We start from the raw sequence: 8,812 nt of genomic DNA on the forward strand, positions 1-8,812 counted from the left end.
AGTAGTGGAACAGGTGTCCATCCTATGGTGATATGGGCAAGGGCTTATAAGAAACCACAACTTGCCTGAAAACTGACTAAGGGGAGAGTGAGACAACTCATGGGTGCTGCAGTGGAAGCCTAGAAACTGGAGTTGGTGTGGGACAGTTTATTGCAGAGGGGGTTAGCCTGCAAAAGAGGAGGCTAACATCTGGGCCTAGGTGAGCCAAAGGTTTTGTTGTTTTGCTATTTTCTTCTGGACTTCAAGTGGCAGACTCTGAGTCCCTGAGAGGGGCTGGACTCTGTTACATGGTTTGCCAGAGGGCCAGGTTACTCCTATAGCCAGAGTGAGCCAGAGAAGACATTAGGGGAAACAAAAGTGCAGTTGCTTCAATACCACTTTCAGCCATGAGGGGGCAGGTTAGGATGGCACCTCTGGCTTACTCCAATATTTTCTGGTTTTTAGCATTTCCTCTCATACAGTTGTGATTGTCTCTGCCAGCTGGCACTTATTTAGTAAGCACTGCACATCTAGAAGCTACATGCACAGTAATTCTAAGGTCTTACTCCATGGACCAAAGTTCGCTCCATATTCAAATGTCTCTTTTGTGCCCTTAATCTGTTCCACGCTGCTTTGTGGAAAACATAGATATATTAAAGAAAAGGGAGTGTGAGTCGGGTGCAGTCATATGTGTGTGCCAAGCTCCAGAGCAATTATTCCTTATCCAGCATTAGTCCAAATGGCTACAAAGCAAATCTGAGAAATTAATCCACCTAGATGTTGGGATAACAACAGCTATACAGTGTGCAGAGACAGCAGGGAGAATCAGAGGCATGCAATCAAGAGACACCAAGTTTCAAGTGATAGTGGTGCTCCATGTTCTTCTACTATAATGAAAATGACAGAAGATCATGGAGGCTTTTGGATGATGGGAACTTCTGCTGTATTCTTGTGTGTTCTATCCTATTAATTTCTGCACTGTGTTACGTGGTATTTTGGTATTTTCCAGATAATCGGTGTATCTGGTGTCCCCTGGTGCAGCTCTTCAGAGCAGTGTTCTGGGTTCTCATAGAGTCTGCACCTGATCTTGCAATTGGCAGCTGTCTGGTTTCTACAGCAAGGGTTCTGGCAAGCAGCCAACACTCCAGCAAGGCTGGTTTGTTGGTTGAGGGAGCAGCACCTACATGAGAGCTCCTGCTTGATCCCCCCCCTTATTCAAATATGCAGGTGTCTAAGGACACTCTGCAAAGGTACTGAATGCAAAGTAAACCTGCCTAATATTTAATTTCTGCTTCATTTTTCCACTAAGCAGGTGAGTTGCTATTTTCTCTTTACAAACATACAGAATTTGGCCCTAATGTATTGCTATGAAGTGCCACCATCTATTGAGCCTCAGCTCTGCATATACACCACTATTCTGGTGAAACCTGTTGGCCTTTTATACTGGTTTAGGAAGCAATTCATGGGACAGTTTATTTTATTCAAACCAAACTCTCTCTGGATTAGGATTAGATCTGCATAAACCTTGCTTGCTCCATCACCACCTATGTCAATGGAGACTTTTTCTTTAATTTTAAATATCAATTGATTGTTGTAAGTTCTTTTTGTGATAATATGAACTGTTCAAAAGTTTCACGAATACATTGCTGATTTTAGCTAATTTTTCAAATTTCAAAAAGGACTCCCCTGCACACCCAATTCTTCTTGGAAAAGTGACTAAATGGTATTGTAGGAGTTCATGTTTATTGTCCATCAGCATCATCTCCATATCGATTATGCTCATTTTTGCAAGTAAGAACATATGCCCTGCAAACTTACTTTCCAGTTGGAAAATCAAACTGGGTTAATATTATTATTTTTATTGTACTACTTAGAGATTCTACTTGAAATGAGAATGTCATTGTTGTAAAGCACCATCCCTGACTTCAACATCTTAGACAAATGCTCTTCATCTCCACTCATGAAGGTTGTGCAGGCCAATTTATTTTCTGTTATGCTTGCCAGTGCTGCTAATGACACTTGTTCAACCCCATTATCTTCAGGGGATTTGCACAGGTATAACAGACTAGCCTTCTCTTTAGAATTATTTCTGTTGATGCTATATAAGAAGTAACAGAATTTGGCTTACTCTCTCTTAGCTGTCTTTGTTCTGCAGGATGAACAGGAGTGGAAAGTACCAGTAGAAGAAATGTATTTTTATCACTAAAGAACAGAGATATGACTTTGAGTACAAACAGGGAGCATATCTGCCATTTTACACAGTTACTTTTTAAAATAAAAACGTACTTTAAATGAGTTGACAAGGCTACAGTTTAAAGAAGTGTAACTCGTATGGTTTAAAGCTGCATTATTTCACTTTTTTTCTTACCTGGAGGGGAAGAGAAGCATTCAGGAGGAGACATGGATCTTAGCTAGATATTCTGTGTCTCTGCACAGAATGCAGGTGCAGATAGCAGGTCAGGGCAACTTAGCTAGAAGGACCCAGAAATATCCAAACAAGGGTGTAGCCATTACTAGACATACACAGTAGCTGTTTCTGAGACTGTGTAAGAAGTTTTCATTGCTGACAATCCACCTGGCTGGTCACATGCTAGTCACCCTCTGAGAGCTGAGCCAATCAGAGCACAATGGGAGAAACATTATAAACCTAGGAGTTAAAATTAGCCCTGTGGTTTACCTGGACTCAGCAGCTGATCAAGGACCAAAAGATGTATTTGCTGTGAGGGCTGGTTTCCAATCCCTGTACCATGCTGGATATAGATCTATTATAGCCTTATTTACTAGGGAATCCCTCCATTAGGGTAACGTTTGGTCCACAGTAGTGTGTTCTATGGATTTTGAGGGAGAATTGGGGGAAGCATACACTTGCCTGTCAGCTAATTGCTCTAAATTGGGATCCTGTCTCAGTTAGAGAGAAATAGGCAGCACTTAATGAGTTAGAGTTAATGAATTCTTGTCTTTGCTTAGCTGGGCTTATGGGCAGAAGATGGTGCCCTATAGAGTGAGAGCCATAGAGAGATCCAGGAAATGGATCTTTTATGTGCTAATCCCAATTCTTGTATTGCTTTGGATACAGGCTGTAGATTTCTGTTTCACCAGCAGGCAAGAAGACTGGTCTGCTATTAACCCCAGGGCAGAAGTGCTGCTAGCTATGGAGATTCCCCAGGTGGTTTCTTGCCGACAGGGTTCTGGGGCATTTGAAAGGCTTGGGCTGCTGCCATTTCTCACACTCCAAAAAGTCCACATACCACACATGATATACTGTGGTCACACTGTAAAGACTGAGAAACCATCTCTGAGAGAAGATCAAAGGGGAATGTGTTTTGATGTCTGTGCTAAAGTATAGAGAATGTTATGTTGAAACCTTATATTTGAATGTTTGTAACTGAAACAAAAGAGGGAAAGTCTGTATAAGAAACACCAATGGGTTTGCTGTTTGATAGCTTTGTGTAACAGGGTAACTGGAGGTACTTGGAGGGCCAAGCGGCCTAGTGGTTGGTGAGCCTGACCTCCTGGCCCTTGTTTCCCTGGTCAAGGTGCCTCAATCTTTCAGGCAGTGGGGGTAGAGGAGATCCAGGCCCTCGCACACTACTTGATCCCCACCCAGGGCCCTTTGTGAGTCAACACCTGACCAGGAGGCTCCAAGCAGGGAGTCTAAATCCACTGCTCTCGGCTACTTCCTACCAGTGGGTTGCTTCCCATGGCACACTCTGGTGGATCTTGGGTGGCCTGCCATGGTCCCAGGCTATTTTGGGCAGAACAGCCATAGTTTGGTGAAACCAATCCCTACAATATCTCTGGGCTACAGTCACCTTAGATGCCAGAGGCTCCTAGGTCTCATCCACAGTCTTCCTTGTCTGGGAAACAGAACATGCTCCCTGGTGGCTGGCAGGTTTCCCTTCAGGTAGGTAGTGGCTAACTCCTACCTCTTCACCATTCAGCCTTGAAATGAGCCAGGCTCTCTCCTTTTCTACCCCCTCCACATCTGGCATTGCCTGCAGGTATAATGGGGTGGTGCTAGCTGGGCCCACAGATTCTCCTTAACCTCTGCCATGCTGATGGGAAGTTTTTCCGCTCCATCATACTTTGTTTAAAAGTTATTCATATTATTCCAAATACTATTTACAATATTTTATACGGCTTACAATGTGTTCTGCGTGCATTAATTGTTTGTTTTACTAAGAAAATGTATGGTGCTTTCTCTTTAAAATTGATGGGGACTACAGTATTACCATCCATTTATAAGGGTTCAACATATGTAACAACCTTAGGTGATACAAGAGATTTTTTTAATTGCTTTAACTCATATAAGATGCTCAGGACCACAGACAGCATTTGATTTTATAGCCATACAGTGGGAAAATGCAGGTGGAGAAGGGACAAAATTAGCAAGGATTTTATCTGCTTTAAACAAGGGAATAAACTTAGGCTACAGGTACACTGAGGGAGGCAAAGTTGCCGCTGTCAGATCAATTTCTCTGGATTGACTGAGCGGTCTGTGCAGACCTGCTCAGTCGATCCAGAAATCAACGTAATAAGATTACCTTCACAAGTGGCGTAGCGCTGCATCGATGGGAACGCAGTGCCCATCAGCACAGTGCAGTGAAGACGGCACGCAGAAGAGGAGCCCAGAAGTTAACAGGAGTTACGCAAGTTTTTTGCGTAGCTTGCGTAACTCCTGTTGACTGCCGCCGAATCCCGGAGGTAAGTAAGTGCAGACAGGGTCATAGTGAGGATATTATAATGATTAGCCATAAATAGCTATATAGTAAATTTTAAGATTAAGGTTTCTGATAAGTAGTAATTAATGATAGTTTAGAGTAAGTTTTAAGTAAAAATCAAAATGGTGTCTGATGATGTCATCAGGTAGAGAGGGAGAAGAAACAAAATGGTGGTATTGAGAAGCTGACCAATAGAAAGAAGGCAGGATGGGGTGAGATAAAATTCACTCCTAGAAGGGGTCAGCAAGTGAAAGAGAAGAGCTGGGTGGAGTCAGATCTGAAGTAAACAAATGAACTCATCTCTTAGCTGATTGGCTAGAAATGATATCACTAGGTAGGAGGAGTAAGCGGTGGCCCCCTAAATTAGTGTAGGGAGGTGAGGTTAATTAGCCTAGGAGGTGAGGCTAATAAGTATATCAGGAACTGATTGGCTGAAAGTGATCTCATCTCAGAGCCCAATTAGCACAGTTGGTGCAGCTTAATTAACATAAGAGGAGGGGTGTCTGACAGTGGGAGAGCAACCAATCAGCAAGGATCTTTAAAGGTCAGACAAACTGTATATAAGACAGAAGGCTGACAGGCTTGGTGTGTGGGTGATTGTTGAAGAAGACCTGGGTAGTTACTGCTGGTAACAAATGAGAAAGAACAGAAGGGTCATAGACAAAGGAGGGAAAGATATAGGAAGAGTAAGTAGGACCTTTCCTTAATAGTAAGGAATGTATGGGAATGGTTGTAAATAAAGCTGGATGCCTGCAGCTTGAGTAAGTGCCCCACCCATTCTATGACTGCATGATCTACACTCATAGAATGTTAGTTTGTTGTAGTAGTATTGTTAAGAATATTATTGTAATGTTACTGTATGTGTATATATTACTGCCAGATTGTAATAATCCCTGAATATTGCATTGTGCTATGGATTTATACATATGTATACAGGATTTTCTTATGTTTCATGCTGTTACTTTATATTTGTTATACCAGTTAAGTGTTTATAATGTGTTGTAACACCATAGTGTGTTGTGAATGTTGTATTGTGATCTTAAGAATTCTTATACTATATAATTTCTAATTGTATTGACTTTCAATTTAAAAACCAACCATTAAAATTAGTAATTAATAGAGCCATTTTTTTTTTGAAGAATTTGCTATTTAAGTGTCAATCCTTTGATCGGAGGGCTATATGCGTGTCCTTTCAAGGGTAAACTGAGGCAGGCAGGCCTAGGGAGTTCCTCAGTGATTATAAAAAGAATCCCTGGTAAACTTTGTAAATCATCTAGGGCGGACCACAGTAATTGTCTGCTTATAGAAATAAGGCTGGGAGTGGCATTTTCAGTATACCCAAGCCAGTGTAGGGCCTTGAGTCCTGGAGTTTTAAGGTAACAAATGTAGTGTCCCTGGATGAGCCTGGCATTGAAAACATTGTGCTAAAAGCAGTGGCAAAAATATTGTGTGGGTAATGGATTTAGAGATCCTGGCATCTCTGAATCCTCATGCTGAGGCAGAGGAAATGCTGGTTATTCCCAGGGATGAGAAGCCAAGATGGGGAAGAGTGATGTGTGTGTGACTATAACTCCCATCAAGAAGTAGAGAACCAGAGCAAAGCCCAGGTGGGACAGAGCGTCCAAGTGAGGAATCCCAGGATGGAAACCAGGAGGAGCACCGTGCCAGAAAGGAATCACCTGAAAAGGACAAACCAGAGTCAGACCTAGTATCCGTGTCATCCTGAAGTGTCTGGGGTATGAGAATTGGAGGTTGTGACTCTGCATTGGGAATAAGGAGGTAGGCTGTAGTTAAGTGGGTAGCTTGTCACTCTGGGTTTGAAGAGAGCAGAAGAACAAAGCACTGAAGGGGTTTGTTGGGGAACATTTCCAGGTGCTGAAGACAACCAAAAGTACCCAAGACTCACTGCTAGACTGGAACTCTGCCCTGGATTCCTGAAATCTGAGTCTAGAGGCATTGCTTGGCATCTACCCTTTTTATATCATGGTACCTCTGAGCCTCTGGGTCCTCCTGTTGGATGTAAACTGTTTCACTGCTCCCACATCTTGTCCCCCAGTTTTCTTCATTCATCCCTCTGTAAATTATTTCCCTTTCCCTGATTCATTGTGGGGGGTGTGTGTGTGTTTATTTCTGGGCATTGGAACATCTGTCCCTGGGGTCGAAGGAAGTTTCCCTGCTGAGTTTCTGCATGTACCTTTTCTTGGCTGGAGCCACCCGCAGCTCAGACTCCACCTTGGCCATGAGTGCTCTTGTTACACATACAAATAAGATTTAACGCTGTGTAATGCTTTCTGAAAGGTCCTGAAAAGACAAACTCTGGCCTGTGCTAGAGTTAAGCTGAGGTGCAGAAAGAGGGGAAGTGTATAGTTATACAAAAAAAATCTTTTGCCCACCCCAGTTCCACTAGCTTCATTGAATAAGATAAAATTAAAAAAATGAATTGCCATAATACCCGTGGAGTGTCATTTGACTGGTAGTTCTGCAGAGCCTCCCCTTTCTTGTTTTTATTTTCAAACATGATTCTCAGTAGAGCAGGTGTTCTTGGCACAAATTGCATCATGTGAGACTCTGTCACTATCGAAACCGAGCTTGAAAATGATATTTTCTCCATTACTAATTAATCTCTTTTGTGCTAGATATGGGAGACATCTATTTAATTTACTGCTTGAACCCACTCATAAAGAAGTCAAAAGTAAAACTCTCAGTGACTTGGGTGAGACCGGAGCTGGCAGTTAATATTTAGTCATGTTTGATAATAAAAATGAGAACAAGCCTCCTACTCCTCTGCTTAAAATAGTGACTTCTACTGCTGGCCTTCCTCTTGCTTCTTTAATTTCTATTCCAGCTATATTTCTGGACAGATAACTTGCATGCGAGTGAAACTGTGCAATTTTTTTATAGACTTTACAAAAATTTAGTAAATGCACTTCATGAATGTGCATAAAAAGGCTCAGGTCTTTATCAAATTCTAGATATTTTGTGAGATTTGTTAGCTTTAGTTGAAAACTGACCTTTGAGCAGCCTCTTATAAATGATCAAATGTCACACTCTGGAACAGAAACACAGAACAGTACCATTCACTGTAAAAGAGAAAACAAATGAAGTAGAGATAGAAACAAGCAAATCCAAAACAGTACCAAGTTCAACTCTAAATTCGAACACAGAAATTTGGCGGTTTATCCACGTCTACTAGTTCAGCAAAACAAGGCTGGAAATCTCATGAGAGCAACTTTTCTCATGGGGTGAAATCCTGGCCCCCTGAAGCCAATGGGAGTCTTGCCATTGACTTTAATGAGGCCCAGATTTCACCCATGAACTTTTGTCACCTATACTAACTAGCTAAGCATTTTATGCAGTGTTCATCACCATACTGTCTGAGCATCTCTGTACTTGAGTACTTGGTCTTGGTCAGAATCAGAAAGTGAAGAGAGATACAAAAAGTGAAAAATAATGCGGAAAAATCACACAGATCTTTGAACCTCAAAGTGTTCGGTGGGGGTTCATTTTAAGTTTTGAAAGGTTTCTCTGACAAAGGGAAGTTATTTTATCCAAATTAGGTTGCTATTCCATATTGTCTATCCATACTACTACGTGACATTCAAAAAGAAAATATATAAACAAATGAAAGAAATGTGAAACAACTATGATATTTCAGTTGCTTGATGCTGCTTTAAAAACACACAGTGTCTTTGCCATGAGAGAAAGGATGAAAGAAAGTAAAGAAAGAGGGAGATAGTTTCTTTTAAAAAAAAGTAGTCAGCACATTTGTCTGGGTTTTGAACTGGTTTAACACATTTAATAAGTAACTGAATTAATCTTATTATCAATCCACCAGACAACAGGTTTCAAACAAGGAACACTATTCTCTAGGTACTACAGGAAAACTTAAAGGGCAGACTGCATGATGGTTCCCTATGAGAGTTTGGTACAGCCATGACAGTTTTTGGCAAACAAATATTTTCAATTGTGATCTAGCCTAGCAGTTGTTCTTGCTTAATTTTTCCAATATGTCTTTTAGTTAGAGGATCTGACCACTTAACAGATCACATTGTCTTAATCCGGTCCCTCCTCCCCTATATCAATGATTCACTCTGACAGGGAAAGTTTAAAGC

At 41.5% G+C, this 8,812-nt stretch overlaps 1 long non-coding RNA gene across 1 annotated transcript; it reads left to right on the plus strand.

The window, feature by feature from the left end:
* Window positions 1-5,287: 5,287 nt before the first annotated feature.
* On the plus strand, window positions 5,288-6,799 carry LOC137150844 (uncharacterized). The gene is made up of 2 exons (XR_010919093.1): window positions 5,288-5,386; window positions 6,225-6,799. It is a non-coding gene; the product is annotated as an uncharacterized lncRNA (long non-coding RNA).
* The last annotated feature ends 2,013 nt before the right edge of the window (window positions 6,800-8,812 follow it).

The sequence above is a fragment of the Emydura macquarii genome, unplaced genomic scaffold (genome assembly GCF_026122565.2).
Source record: "Emydura macquarii macquarii isolate MOO-44397 ecotype Brisbane River unplaced genomic scaffold, CSIRO-AGI_Emac_v2 contig_1027, whole genome shotgun sequence".
NCBI lineage: Eukaryota > Metazoa > Chordata > Testudines > Chelidae > Emydura > Emydura macquarii.